Below are 16438 nucleotides of genomic sequence, written 5' to 3'. Positions count from 1 at the left end.
TCTCACTCGTAGAATGTCATAATTTAGATGAGTATAGATTCATTTCAATTGTTCTGTCTCCAGGTTTTAAAATCAAAATTCACCTTCCCAATTATTATGAAAAAAAAATTAAAAAAAAACTTAGAAATTAAATTTATATGATTGAATAATTATTGTCGTCTGAATAATAAAATTTGAAATGAAAAACCGCTTGAAGGATGTACTTTAATCCTCTGATTTTTATTTAATTTTGAAGAATTTTCATTCAAATTTACAACGTGGATTAGAAATAAAAAATTGGAGTAACGAAATCTTGTTTCTCGGATTTCGTTGAATAAAGCCCAGATTATATTTAACTATATCTGCAAAACAAATCAAAACCGTCAGATTATATAATAAAAAATCTAAAGGTAAAGAAAAAAAAAATTCTTGTAACTTTTATCAAAACAATTTGAAACGGTTTTTTGGAAACTTTATATCCGAATATCAATTTAAAATATTGTTTCATAGAATTTTTTTTTTCAAGTTTTTTTTTTAAATTTTTGTTCAAAAAGGCTTGTGCTCTGACCAGATTTACCAAGATAATGCACGGATTTGGGTTTGAGACTTTTGAAATCAAATGCCAGTATTTTGCCAGGTCTTAAGATGAAAAAGTCGGATTTACTCGGCCCGCATACGCGCGGAAAAAATCTGACAATCATAAGATAAAAAAAAATCCATGTAAGAATTTCGTAAAACCTAAAATACATGATGTTTATTATGTTTTCTTAAAAATCATTTGAAAAAATTTTAAACTGAGTGCAAACCAAGTATTTTTTAAACTCTGTTTTCACTTATATGTTATTATGCTGCGAGTTTTTTTACTTTGGGAACCACAGGTGATTGTTAGCTTATGCTGCTGGTTTAATTTTGAATATCTAATATAAGTTTGCCAGATTGCCTGAATTGTCTGAATTTGCTTTAAAGTCCGGATTTATTTGTTTTATTTGACAAATAAAAACAAAAAGGCAAATTTTGTTGTTATTTCTTGAATGTATGTCTCCAAAACGAAATTTTTTGAGCATGTATTAAAAAATAACCATGAAAGGTTTTATTAAATCATAAAAATTGATTTAAAATCTGTCGATGAAATTTGAACAAAAAAATTTTTAAATTTATTTTTTCGATTTTTGTTGAGTATTTCAAACTTGGCTTTGACCAAATTTGCCCGGATTTTTGGTCGTCAATTTTGAAATCAAATGTCCTGATTTTGCCAGGTTTTTATTTAAACTAGCCTGGATTTGTCTGGCCCGGATACGTGCTGAAAAAATTCTGGTAACCTAAGTCAAGCATGAGTCAGTTGGCACACAATCCAGTTAAAAATCATACAAAATAAAATCTGCGTCTAGTTAAAAATAAAGTTTTTTCGAAAAAAAAAATTATCTTGATTTAAAAAAATTAACACATAATTTTTATCAAGTAATCGATGGCAAAAAAAAGTTTTTTGTCATCAGAGCTCATGTAATTCACATATGGAAAATTTATTTTTATCTGGTTTGCTGATTATGATGTCAAACATAGCAAATTATTAAAACAAACATGGTTTAAAACGAAAATCTAAAATTTTAATGGAGTGTGCAGAATAAGAAAACAAATAAGATTTGTACTGCAAACTTTTCATTAGGTACTTATACTTTCGAATTGTAATAAATACAATTTCATCAATGAAATCTTGGAATTAACTCATAAGTTTGGTAAAGCTCGTTTATTATTTGCATATTGAAATGAGTTCATTAAATTCTTATTTAATGTAAAGTTGTTCAACGCTTGAAGCTTCAACATACATTAGGTATACATTTCTCAAGATTCTTAGACCAGAGGAAGAATGATCTAGCTGGTTAAAATCTTCTTTTAACTAACAAAATATTTAGAATAGATTCTGTAACTTATAATATTTTAAAAACTAAATATTGAAACAAATAACTATTTATGTTTAAGAACTTTAGAAGAATTCCAACAGTACTACAACTACGGTTCAAAATCAGTCAACAAAATTGCAATCTCCCCTCCCCCCTTTCTCTGAGGCGGTTTTTCAGACGGCCCTGCATATACTTTTATATAAGGACTCTCAAAAGTCTCAATAAATTAAAAAAGACTTGCCAAAAACCTTCAAGAAAACCGTGTACTGACTTTCAAACGACACAAAAGTTTGAAAAAATACCCCCAAATCTCAAAGTTAGTTTCTTCGTTCCTAAAAATAATTTGGGGTATATTGAGGAACGAAAAAAAAAACTTGAAAAGTCCCAATATCCAAATCTTCTTTGAGCTAAGAAAATCTCAAAAGTCTGTCCAAAGACCAATCAAAAACCCAAAAGACAACCCTGAAAACAAAATCTATCAAAAAATTCAATAGAGATTCTCAAAACTTTAAAAAGACTCTGAAAAATTTACATAACATTTTCAAGAAGCCTTACAAATGGCTTTCAAAAGACGTCAATGTACTTTAAAAAAAACTCTCTTAAAATTCTCAACAGAATATCATGCAATTTGAGAAGCCAGAATGATTTAAGAAACAAATTACAATTGTAAGTTAATTTCCCCAATACAAATTGAATATTCTAGCTACATAAATTCATCACATTCGCGAAAAATATTACCTTCCAAATTGTCATAATCGAAATTGGCACAATAATCACTTTTAATTTCCTCCATATAAAGTATAATTTTTTCCCAGGAATGCCTTCGGAAGAGCCAAGTTTGCCATTGTGGTTCGAACATTGGTAGAAAACGTAAAAAAGCAGAAAGTGATCAAAATGAACACTATTTGCGCTAAACTCAACAAACGGACTGAAAAAAAATACTACCACGCAAATTTTCACTCGGAAACTTTTTCGGACTGCAATTGTGATTGCACTGCCCAAGTAGAGTAAAATGAGCACCAGAAAGTGAAAAAAGTGCATTTCATCGACACAAACCAAAAGGCGAAACGCCATTTCACAGAGTTGCTATTTATTTTCATTTTTATTCTATAAAATCGATGATGGTGGCGGCGGGCGGTTTCAGCCAAACCAGAAATGCAACACGGAGCCCGATCAATAAAATCGTAATTGAAAGCAAGCGCCCGGCAGATAAGAATAATAAATTTACATTAATTCGGATTTTTTGGTTTTGGTTCATGGTGCGTTTTTTGTCCTGTTTCGATTCGGAAATTCGATTTGGATTAAAATGATTTACTTAATCGGGATGAGCGAATGGAGATGTGGCCTTGGAATTGTGTCATAAGTGTGGTTTTTATTCATCTGTATTATTTTTAATTATAGATCATACGAAAAACCATTATCTGATGATAAAAGGGTTCAGTTTTCAATACAAAGAAAGCTTTTATAATATTGGTGGTAAAAACCTAATTGAACTGACTGTTTAAAATATGATCAGACTTTGTGGTGAGAAATTGAGTCAAAATCATCATTCTATTTATAAAAACACTCAAAAATTCACTTATATGAAAAGGCTATAGCATTTTTTTTTTCCTAAATAGAGACCAGAAAACAATTAAAATTAAATCTAGCATCCCAAATGCACAACATTAGCATCCACCCATGAAAGTTTGGAAAAACCAGAGACAAGCTCTAGGATAATCGGTTCGGAGTAATCATTCATTATCCCATCTCGGTTGGAAAATGTTGCAAAATATTATGAATTGATTCCAATTAACCTCGACAAAACTGAACGTTGCGGCCAAGAAAAAGAATAAGAATTTCTTTACCAAATCCCTAAAGCTTGATCCTCTGCTAGAGTGATCAACTGCCGAAAATGGAAACAAATCGCCCTATCTGCCTCGGCTAGATGGAAGCAGAACTCGGTAATCCAATTTTTTTCCTCTTTAACAAACTGTTGGGTTGGGTTGGGTTTTTTTCATTTTTTTCCCAACCACTCTTCCCACAATCCATCAGCCATTCATGCGGAAAGCATTTTGTAGACCATGTTACATGCCAAGAATGCCACCAGCCAACAAAACCAACCCGGAGAAGTCCCGGAGACAATAACTCTACAAATCCCAAATGATTGACACTTTACGTGATCACTTTAAGCTTAAAGATTGCCCTCCCTCTTCATCGATCCATATTTTCGTGATTTTTTCCATCCTCATTCACTTTCCTTCTGGGAGGACAACGACGACTGTTTCGAGTTTTCTCCAAGAAAGACGAATGACGGTAAATCATAAGCATCAAATTTTGGCCGTCGTCGTCGTCGGTTTAAGTCTTGAAATTATCGATCCATACTAAGGGTTAAATTCGGATCAGATTTTTTGCCTTTTTTCTGGGACAGGTTTTGCCTGGGCCGATCCCAAACAGAAGAAGAGGAATCCATTTGATGTGGCTCTTTTGCTTACCGGCGCGAGACCTAAAAATTTTTGGGTCGTAACACCATGGCAGTGAGAAAAAAAAATGATTTGAAGGGAGCAGCATATTTTTGCACTTTTTACCGGGAAAAAATCGTTTGATTGACTCGTTCATTAGGTGAAATGATAATAACAGAAAAAAAAAGACTCGTGACACACGACACGGTAAATAAGCAGCTGATCTGATTAAAGGAATCAAAATGATTGCACACAAAAGAATCGATGGAAAAATTTTCCGACATGGATAATTCTGGAACCAGTATGGTGTTTTTTAATCTTCTTATGAAGATAGTCTCTTTTAAAGATTAGTTTGAAGCTCAGAATATTTAACAATTCATAATTTGGTTTATTTTGATTTTAAACTTTTCTGTTTATCTAGAACAAATTTTTTAATGTAAGATATGACACATTCGGGACGTGATTCTGATCCCAATCCCATTTCTGAACCCGATCTTGAATCATTATCCCGCATTCAAATTCTGGATCTTTATCATGGACAAGGATCAGAATCCTGCGGATGGATCCTGAATCATGCTCTCGATGTTAATTTCGGATCCTCAGGTTACATATTGGTGATTCCAGATACTCGATCATGGTCCTAATTCATGTTGCCAGCAAGGATGCCGAAATAAATTCTGTGTTTTTGAGAAAAAAAATTCTGACTTTCTGTGATTTTACCCAAAAATTCTGTGATGGATTTCTGTGATGCTATTTCCTTGAATTTCATAGAAAATTCATGATAACTTGTTTCTTTTCCACATTTTAATTGAATAAAATCAATTACCATTACCAATCTTATCATACTTTTCTAATTCAAATTAAGAAATCCAAATTTCATACTGTCATAAAAAATTATAATTTCGAAAATCCATCCAAAATTCAAAAATTCTGTGAAATCTGTGAAAATTTCAAAATTCTCAAAATTCTCAAAATTTGCTCAAAATTCTGTGAAATTACAGATTTTTCTGTGATTTCGGCAACCTTGGTTGCCAGATTGCTTGATTTAGCCCTGGTTTTGCCCGGATATTCAACACAAAATTTGGAAAAGTCCGGTCTGGCCTGGATGCCTTTCTGCCCGGTTTATTGAAAAAAAAACTTGGATTAAATCACTTTATTTGCCAAAAAAATAGTGTTGTAAAAATTTTTATTTATGCATCCAAAACATTTTTCGAAAGATTTTCATAAAAATGATGAGAAAAGTTTTTTTGATGCATAATATTCTATTTAAATTCTTCCGAGGAGTGTTCATGAAAAAATGAAAATTTTAATTTTTTTTTTCTTGATTCTTGGATTTTGACAAAATTTGTCAGGATATTGCCCGGATTTCTGGGCGACAATTTTGAAATCAAACGGCTGCATTTTGCCAGGTTTTGAGATAAAAATGCCGGCCCGGATACGTGCTCGAAAATTCGGGCAAGTTAACCCTAGATGCTGATTATGGATTCTGTTGCTTATCTTGGATCCTTATCTTAGATTTTGATCCCGATCCCGATAGGAGATCTTGTGCTGATATTGAATCCAGATCGAGGTCTGGAATCAGATATTGATGCTGATACTGAACTCAGATCACAGATCCTGATCGTGGATATTGATCTTGATACTGATATCAAATCTTGATTTCTGATCTCACACCCTGTTTCAGAACGTCGATTCTAGATTAATATCCTGGATCTAGGTTTCAGCTACTAAGTCTGATCTCGAATCTTGGTCCTGATGCAGATCGATAATTTTATCTTGGATAATGATTCGGAATCTGAACTTGACCTGAACTTGACTCGTCTCCTTATGCTGGTTCCTGAATCTGTATCCTGATTCCGAAGCGTAATCTCAGAGGCTGATCTTCAAACCTTTTCTTGATTAGCAATCTTTTATTTTTATCACTTGAATAATCGTTTTAACGCACGTTGACATCGTACCTTTTGTTTTCAATTCTATCATTTTTAGAAAGTTTTGCTTGGAACAGTCATTTTTTTGAACAATTTATACCATTTAAGTAACATAAGTTAATTCCATACTTCATGTAAAATGGGGAAATAAAAATAATTTCTTTTGATTCTTATTGACCTAAAGAGTAAGTTTTGCTGGATTTATTTTGCATCGTTTTTCTTCGAAATTTAAAAATAACAAATTAATAACACTAATTAACAGCATTTTTGAACTAAGTAAACTCAAGATCACTTTCAATGTGACATTGAATCCGGAAATGTCATTCACAAAAATCTCAGTAAAACAGTTTTTGAGTAATGCTTCAAAAATGAAATTTGGCGAGAAAAAAAGGACATAAGAAGATCTGCATAACAATTATTTAAAATCTCATTTTTGCATATCGATGGTGAATACATTTGCCATCGGTCATCTCACCTTCTCTTTTAAGTACGATTAACAGTTTTGTGGATATAAGTGAACTTTTGATCAAAAATATGATGAAAAAGAGCGATTTTTAAATGCTTTTTTTTTCATCGACACTTTTTGACTCGATGGTGATATTTCAAAATCTGATTTTCTATGGACCTTAAATGTTGATTCAAAACAAAAATTTCAAGTGGTTTAAACCCTGCCCTAATGAAAGATTTTTTCCCATAAAACTTTTCAGTTCAAGAAATGAATTTGCCGTATTAATGAGAAATTATTTGATCCCAATGGTCTTTAACAAAAAGGTGTTAATAAACATGACAGAAAACCTCTGGCGAAATTTAGCCCTAAATCACTAAAGACCTACTTAAGACATTTAATTTTCAGATACTCTATGAAGTTTCCAAACTGATACTGATCTTAAATTTTATGTTTCGGTTTAAAATTCAATACACCTTTCAAATTGAATCTTAAATCTTAACACACAAAAACCCTACCTCGTCTGTAGAATGGGGTTTAAATAAAAATGGTAATCAAACACGTTCAGAATTTGAAGCCAACCATTATAATAAATTTCAATTCTTCACTTCAAATTACAAAAACCTGCGAACGAATTTCAGCCTTAATTAAGTTTTTTTTATTTCTTGTTCTTAAAATGCTCAACTCCACATTCAAAAGGGTCTTGATAAATTACATGAGGTCACGAAGTTCACATTTTTTCGAGGTGTTAAAAACTTTTAGCTAAATTTGTGCTCTGAATCTAAACATGCAATTCATTTTTCTTCTATCAGCATTTTTTTCAAATTATCAAAAGAAATAGACAAAATACATTTAAGAAAATTCGTCATTTTTTGAAAAAACATTATTAAGGCCCATCCCGATTCAAATTGCATCACGAGAAAAACGCTAAGAAAATATTTTAGTTGATGTATGGCAGCCCCCCTTCCATAAAAAGTGAGATTCTCAAAACTATTATACAAACCATCTCTGGCCCGAAAAACACTCGTTTACCAAATTTTACTTAATTCCGACCGTCCGTTTATACGTGATGGTGTTACAAAGAAAACGCCTTCATTTTTACATATTAGACTAGTGGTTTTACAAAAAATACTCAACAAACATTCAATTTATTTTTGCAAATATTCTCAAATACTGCTTGTTTAAATGAAAATCCAGCAAAAAATAACTTAAGTCGATTTCTTTAAATCTTTAAAATATTGATCATCGTGAGTTGTACTCAAATTAGATTGAAAAGTAATTTTATTACTTTTTTTTATAAACAGCAAAAAAAGGAACACATTTAACATTATAATTGTTATTATTGAGTCAAATTTCAGCATACAGCACTTGATTTTTCGCTCCATCTAGAAGCTAAGTCGAATATAAATTGAACGAAGTGGAAAAAAAGAATATTGAACTTTGAATTATATAGCACTGGATGTTGCACAATGTTACAAGTTGTTCTTAAGACGTAAATATGATTTTTATGCTTAATCTCTAACATGATACAAATGCAAAACATAAATTTCATAATTTTTTTTTCTTTAAAGCAGATAATTTTTATGACGATTTATTTATTCATCATTGAATCAGGGAATCACATTTATTTTCAGAGATATTTGTATTTTTGAAAATTCTAGATTTTTCAAAATTTTATTGTCCGAAAATTTTTATACATACAAAATCAACTAGAAATGGGACACAACTCGAACAACTTGAAGACGATTTTCATGAAAACTGATTCACGAGCACGAAGAAATTAAAGATGTGTCGATGAAACATTTTTTAACGATTTGTTAAGCAACAGGTAAAACGAAGTTTACCGGGTCAGCTAGTATTTCTATAAATTAAGAAATTCTTTTAATCTCAACCAATCCCAAACTTGATGCTGATTAAGTGATGAAACAATTTCGAAAATATTTTTTTTTTACTTCGATGAGTTTCTACATACTTAGGATTCAAATCAGTTAATAATGCATCATTTCGAAAATAAAATTAAATAATAATTCAAAACATTTTTTTCAGCAAACACAAATCATGATAAATCTTACACTCTTTTCCAAAAAAAAAAATATGAAGGATAAAATCTAAATGGTCAGAACAGGAGAATGAAGATAACTTGCTTTGATCAAACAAAAATCTTTCTGTCTACCGGAATAAATCCAGCCAATTTGAAACCCCGATTGATTAAGAAATTTTCCAGTAAATATCTATAGATTATCAATGGAATAGGATGTACGGTTATATATGTAGACTGGAATGTGTAGGGGAAAGTTGAACGACCTAACGTAGAATCGCAATTGAAAATCATATATGTACGGCTTTTTTCATCGTGCAAATGGGCAGTTTAGGTTGTTTGCTATTGCATTAACCATTTAAATTTGTAAATTTCTTCTGTTTTTATAGATATCCAAAATATGCTTGCCAATTAGTTACACTTTTCAAAAATGGTCGGGTTTCGTGGTAGGGAAAAATTTCATTAAAAGTACATATTTTTATGAGTTAAGTAATGGAGAATATTTTTAAACCAAAATGGAACCAACTGGTCCGAGTCCAGAAGCGAAACAGACTGATTTTCGGAATTCCGTGTTTTATAAACGCTGTGTTCCCCGAGGATCCGGTATTGACAGATTTTATGACCTGTTTGACATGCTGAGTGCCTTTTGACCGACAATTCATCTTGCCAAGGTCTTTTGAAGACATTTGGTGGATCAAACCGATGGAAGATTTTAAATACCTGGAGAAACTTTAGTGTCCGTCTTACCCGTCGAAGCAACTTTTTTTTTTAAACGTATATTACTCAAGCCCTTCGACCAAAATTAAACAATTTTCCTCCAGATGGTTGAAAAGAAAAATAATAAATACTTTAAATTTGCAACGGTTTAAATTTTTGAAAATGTTGCGAGTTATGAACTATTTTCTGAGGAGAGAAGAATCATCATTTTTCCTCGTTAAAATGGCATAAAACTCCCGATAAAAACATAATTTGATCCAGTAAGTACTCAAAAGCTACTTAAATGCATCAACTTCAATTTGTGTTTTCCCCAGAAACGAGTTAACCATTTTTCCCGGTTGGCCAGTTCCGAAAAGTATTAAACCCGACGGAAACTGGATCAATTACGCAATCCACCTGTACGGCCAGTGGCCACCCATCGATCTCGGCACATTTCGTTCAATCATTATTTTTTCACAACTATTGAACGATCCAATAAATACGATGTCCCCCGATGAATAAGTGAATGAATGAAACCATCCGAACAAACCGAAAGACCAATCCACCTCAGCGAACGAGAGAGATGAGATGTATCAGAAGAGTGCAGAAAAAAAACTGAACCCAATCCCATGTGAATACAACTTTAATGAGAATCTGATTTTAATTCCCATTCATTCACTCAGGCCTGGTTGGAATATCTGAATGTTTTTTTTTTATTTTCCATTTTTGGGAAACTACCCACACTGCTCTGTTTCATCCATCGCATCGGCTCGGTCACGCTCCACATTTGTCATCTGTCTGGTAGGGCCAGGAATTTGGATTTTTTTTCGGAGAAGCTTAAACCAATAAAAAAAAACCTGAAGCGTGCGGCCAGCAACCCAGGCAGGTACGTAACGTTATCTTCAATTTGCTGACCAGTTTTGCATATATGTATGAATGTTGGTATACATTTCTGTCGATAGTTTCTGCCGGGAGAAGGTAAAATCCGGATTATTTTCGTTTCACCTGTCAACGAAGGTGTTCTGGGAAATAACTTATTTTTATTTTCATTTGATAAGTTTCGCTTCTCTGTCTCTTTGATGTTTGCGTCTGGTCGATGCGGATGAATGAGGCAATGGTTTTTGCATCTGAACATACAGAATTACATCGTATTTAGATTTGCAAGGCAAAACATCACAAAATCAGCTAAGTGTATGTAAGTTGTTTATGGTGCGTTTGAATGAAGGTAGCTTCTGTTTCGAAAGAAACAAGATAAAAAGCAGGAGGGAAAATTCGAAAACAGTTTAGGGTAGTATAGTCGAGTGAATCAAAATTCATAATCATTTCTTGGTACCTACTGTTTGGAAAAAAATGTTAAAAGCAGAGAAAAGCCAGCATAAATTTGCCTAGCTATATTCTTATATTGATTAGATATAAAGGGTGATACGGTAAAAATTTGGTCAAGGGAAAACGCTTAACCCCTGCGATCAGATTTTGTACAGCCACCTTGTCCACTTTCTTCGCCGCAGAAAGCAAGTTTGCCTTGAACTGCTGCTCGTCCTTAGCAGTTTTTTTTGTCTTCTTTAGGTTCCGCTTGACAATAGCCCAGTATTTCTCAATTGGGCGGAGGTCTGGCGTGTTGGGAGGGTTCTTGTCCTTGGGAACCACCTGCACGTTGTTGGAGGCGTACCACTCCATGGCCTTTTTACCGTAATGACAAGATGCCAAATCCGGCCAAAACAGTACGGAACAACCGTGTTTCTTTAGGAAAGGCAGCAGACGTTTATTCAAACACTCTTTCGCGTAAATTTCTTGGTTGACAGTCTCGGAAGCTACGAAAATGCTGCTTTTCAAGCCACAGGTACAGATGGCTTGCCAAACCAGATATTTCTTCGCGAACTTTGACAGTTTCATGTTCTTGAAAATATCTGCTACCTTTCCCCTTCCTTTTGCCGTATAAAACTCCTGTCCCGGAAGCTGCTTGTAGTCGGCTTTGACGTAGGTTTCGTCGTCCATTACCACGCAGTCAAACTTCGTCAGCATCGTCGTGTACAGCCTCCGGGATCGCGCTTTGGCCGTCTTATTTTGTTTATCATCGCGATTTCGATTCATTTCCTTCTTGTAAGTCGATAGTCTGGCTCGTTTTTTTGGCTCGATGCACGGTTTTAGACGATACACCCAGCTTATTTGCGGCATCTCGGAGAGAGACGTTAGGGTTTCGCTTGAAACTACCGACAACTCTCATTGTCGTCTCAGCGGCTTCCGGTTTTCGATTTCCCCCCGATCCAGACTTCTTGGCTGTTGACAAACGTTCCCCAAACACTTTAATTACATTTGTCACAGTTGATTTGGAAACTTTTAGCGGTTTTGCCAGCTTTGCGTGCGAGTAGCTCGGATTTTCGCGATGCGCGAGCAACATTTTGATACGCTGCTCTTTTTCCTTGGACGGCATTTTGACAACTGAAGAGTGAATTCCAAAATCAAAATAGGAGCAACATTCTACACACGCACACACCTTCCGAATGAGGGGTGTTCAGGTATTTTAAATGCAAAATTGAAAGAAATACGTCAAGTTGATATTGACCAAATTTTGACCTATCACCCTTTATCTGAAATTGGATAAGATTCGCCCCTATTTTCTTTCCGGAATTTGAAATAAAAAATTGAAATCAATTCCTCGATTGATAGGGAAGAATGCCGCGATGTGAAAAATTCCTGGCAATAAAAATGAAACTTACCGATTTGTGTCAGGATTAAAGAAAAATTAAAAATTGTTCGGATCTTCCCGGCTCGGCAACGTGCGAAAATATTTCTGGAAATCTCATCTTTTGAAGTATTTGGTTTCGATATGAACTCATTACCTCATCATTTTTTTTTATCGGACTTGTGAAACTGAAAGTTTCAACGTTGTTTTTTTTTCAAGATTGCAATTGAAGAGTTTAGTTTTACTTGATTTCTGCATAAGGTTTTTTTTTAGTAGAGAAATGAATCCAACTTAGATGAAATTTCAGGGACTAGATAAGGGAAAATTGATGTTGAAAAACATGCGAAAAAAGTTCGCCTTGTCTCCCGGTGAGACTTGAACCCACATCTTGCGCCTCTCCGGGGCCCATGTATTAACATTCTACTACAGGAGACCAACCTGGCGTATGAATATTATACTGGTTGAGTGTCGATGTCTATCGGAATGAAGGGAATAGTTCTCCCATGTGATCATAATCATTTTTCTTGGTCTATTTCTATTCCCATCTTTTCATCTTACGGCAAACGCATCATTTCTCATCATAACTGACAACCCGTGCAGTATATGAGAAGGCAATGCAAATCTTGCCGTGCCTAAAATATCCAAATTTGAGTCCAACTACCGTAAGATGAAAAGATGGGAATAGAAATAGACCAAGAAAAATGATTATGATCACATGGGAGAACTATTCCCTTCATTCCGATAGACATCGACACTCAACCAGTATAATATTCATACGCCAGGTTGGTCTCCTGTAGTAGAATGTTAATACATGGGCCCCGGAGAGGCGCAAGATGTGGGTTCAAGTCTCACCGGGAGACAAGGCGAACTTTTTTCGCATGTTTTTCAACATCAATTTTCCCTTATCTAGTCCCTGAAATTTCATCTAAGTTGGATTCATTTCTCTACAAAAAAAGTTTCGCTGACTGAATGTTTGAGTCAAGACCCATCTTTGGGTCACAGTTTAAAAAAGTTTTTTTTTTATTTACTGTTCTCAAATCGGAAACCGTTCAGGCATCCCACATTGGCCAGATCACCCTATGCATAAGAATTAAATGTTAAAAGGTCGGATCTGAATATGAAACAAAAATTCAGGATGGTTACTTTTACAATTTTTTTCATATTCTGATAATTATCATCCAAATATTGAAAATTCATATGAGTTTCAAAAATCAAACTTTGTATAAATTGCAAAACATAATTCGAATCAGTTTGTCAATACAACTGTTTATTTCTAATATCCAACTCCAAAATTCATTTCAAATTCATGATTTGGATACAGTTTTCGACATATGAAAACAGAAATACAATTTTTATAGCTTGGAATCACAACCTCTAAAAGGCTTGAAATCTCATTGAAAATTGGATATTCAGATTCAGAAGTGAATTTATTTCAACAAGTGATTTTTTTAACCTGTAGCAGAATTTTGAGTCTAGGACTTGTTTTCGAGATCCCTGGTCCTGCAGCCATGATTCATATTAATTTTGAAATTATGAAAACAGTTTTTCAACTTTCTTTGGCGTAACTTTAGAAAGTCCTTGAGTATTTGATATTAAAGTTTAAAATTCAAATATAATTTTGAAGAAAACTGCAAAACGAATTCATTTATGCTTTAAAAAATTGCACCTTTAACTTTATTTACATCCACATTAAAAATTAGGCAAAAGAACCGCATTTTGAAGAACAGGGGAAAATAAACAAAAAGAAAACTTCTACAACTTTTTTCTCAGAAATCAAAATTATACATGATCTTCGGGAAAGTTGATCATTGAGTTAAATCTATAATATTAAAATATTTGTAATGTCCTACAAATTCACTGAATAAGCGCACTAATATTTGAACGAATTTTCACCTTTTTTAAAAGTTTTCTAATCGAATATTTTGGAAGGGGTTGCTTTTTTGTAACACTTAAAACTTTTTTAAATATTTACTGTGGTATGGTTTTTTACGTATCTCAACAACTTCAAAGTAATTGTTTTGATGTTATTTAGCACAGAAGGCTTGAAATATCAATAACAGTATTTTTTATTTGGACTCAATTGAATTTTTCAACTTTTTCTTTCAATGGCAAACATACTCAAAAGATGGACAACTTTGCTGCATAAATTTAGGGGAAAAAATTATAAACATTTCTCAATAGGTTCTAGCTTAAAAAACAACTGAAATTTCACCTTCATGCAATTCCCTAGGTCCTCCCATCGTTTCCATGTATTTCATTATTGCTTCAAACTTAACCATTTTATAGGGTTTTAAGCCATTTGTTCTATACAGGCTTTCTCGTATAAAATGTCCGTTTTTTTAAATATAGAAAAATTATCACAGAAAACCCATATCAAAAACACAAAATCTACAACGAAAAAAAGTTGAACTTTCATATTGAACAACTCATTTGGTTTTTAAGGCCATCATTTTATCAGGGGAGGTGTTTGTTTGTGAGTCTTCTTGTAAGTAAAATCAGATATTTTAAAACTTTAAAATAAAATTCCAAGTCATATAAAACCTATCCAACCACAAACCTAGTTAAGCATATTTAAAGGCTTTCAAACGAGTAAAACAGTTTTCAGATATTTTAACTTCTGACTTAGTTAAAGATGATTATCTGAAAAAATCCATGATGATCAAAGTTACCCCGGTGACCAAAGTTCCTTCAGTTTACTTTAACCTTAAGTTGACACAATAAACTAGTTGTGTATTTGGATAAAGCGCCCTCAAATTAGTTAAAATAAGTTCTTAAATTCTTTTCACATCGAAAAAATGAGAATTGTGTTGTCTTGTGTTGTTTAAAAGATGACTGAAAATTGAATCTATCATCGATCCGTGAAAATAAAATGAAAAGCAAATTCTTCTTAAACAAACAAAAATGTTCCAACCATGTGAAAAATTTGTTAATTTCATAATACAGGTGGCTACGCTGAGCTACAAACTTCTTAATTACATAATTGCATCTCAATCCCGTACAATATAAACCATCTATTTGATATTTTAATAATGTTTCAAATATTGATTATAAAATTCTATGGAATCTTTCATTGAATAAATCCTTTCAACATCTTAGGGTAAATTTGTTTAAAGCTTATTCCCAAGCTGTTGAAAGCTGGTTTTGAAGTCTATTTATAAATCTTTTAAAATATTCATCAAGTTTACTATCTACGTGTCCCTTATCCAAATTCTAAAGAATAATTAATTGAATGCAGTTCTAGTAACAGTATTTCAAAAGAAAAATGGACCCAATTGTAAAAATCTTTGAAAAGTAGGTAATTCATTAAGTGTGAACTCGAAATCAAAATTTAAACCTTAAAAAAATCCACACTTTAAAGCACAATAAATCTGATTAAAAATAAGTTCAGAACTGAAATTTCCAATGGAATGCTATTATTTAAAATTCATGTTTCATTTCACTTCCAGAAATTCTATATCAAGACTGAAATTTCGAATTGAAAAGTAACAACCTGTAGCCGAACATATAAATTTAAACTGAAGAGAATTAAATTTTAGAATTTAGATGAAAAACCAATCAGTCAGGTGAAAATTTTTCAAGTTGATTCAACATTTCAAGCTTACTCCAGTCACTGTTTCACTATCTTTGTCCATTGATCTGGTTTTCGTTACCCAAAACACTCACTCAACTCAATGTTCAAAATTTTCCAATAGTATTTATCACTATAAATCACTTTGTTAAATATGAGATTTGAATTTTCAGAACAAAATTTGAAGCAAAAAAACGCGCGCTCCTAATTTGACAACATCCTGCTAGTCTCTTTGACCGCTGTATTTTTTTTTTCAGAATACTGTGTCTATTTCAGCCCGGTATGAAAGAAATCGAACTGCTTTTGCATCACAGCATGCGAAAATAGAACAAGTGTTTTAAAAAAAGGTTGAAAATGTTTTTGCTTTGTAAAGTTTTTAAAATGTACTAAAAGTGTCAAAATTTCTACCACTTTTTCCCAACACGAGCGAACTTGCTCTAAGATTTTAGAATTTAGATGAAAAGACCAAACAGTCACGCGAAAATTGAAGATTAGAAAAAAAATTCCAGTTCCGTTAAAAAAGTAACATGCATTAATAAAAAAAAACTGTATTGTTTTTTTTTTTTGTTTCGATTATAGTCGTTTTATCATCATTATGGCATTCGCGACTTTATCAACGTTGCAGTTGGCGGAGCGTTATTGAAAAACTTATCCGGTACAACTGTGTTCGATATTTACTCTTGGGCTCGAACTCGCGGACATCGGCTCAGGAGACAACAGACTTGAAAACTGAGCTATATCACAAGCCCAAAGATTGTTATA

This window comes from Uranotaenia lowii, chromosome 2 (genome assembly GCF_029784155.1).
Source record: "Uranotaenia lowii strain MFRU-FL chromosome 2, ASM2978415v1, whole genome shotgun sequence".
Taxonomy (NCBI): domain Eukaryota; kingdom Metazoa; phylum Arthropoda; class Insecta; order Diptera; family Culicidae; genus Uranotaenia; species Uranotaenia lowii.
The sequence above is the reverse complement of the archived record's forward strand: the minus strand, read 5'-3'. Positions refer to the sequence as shown.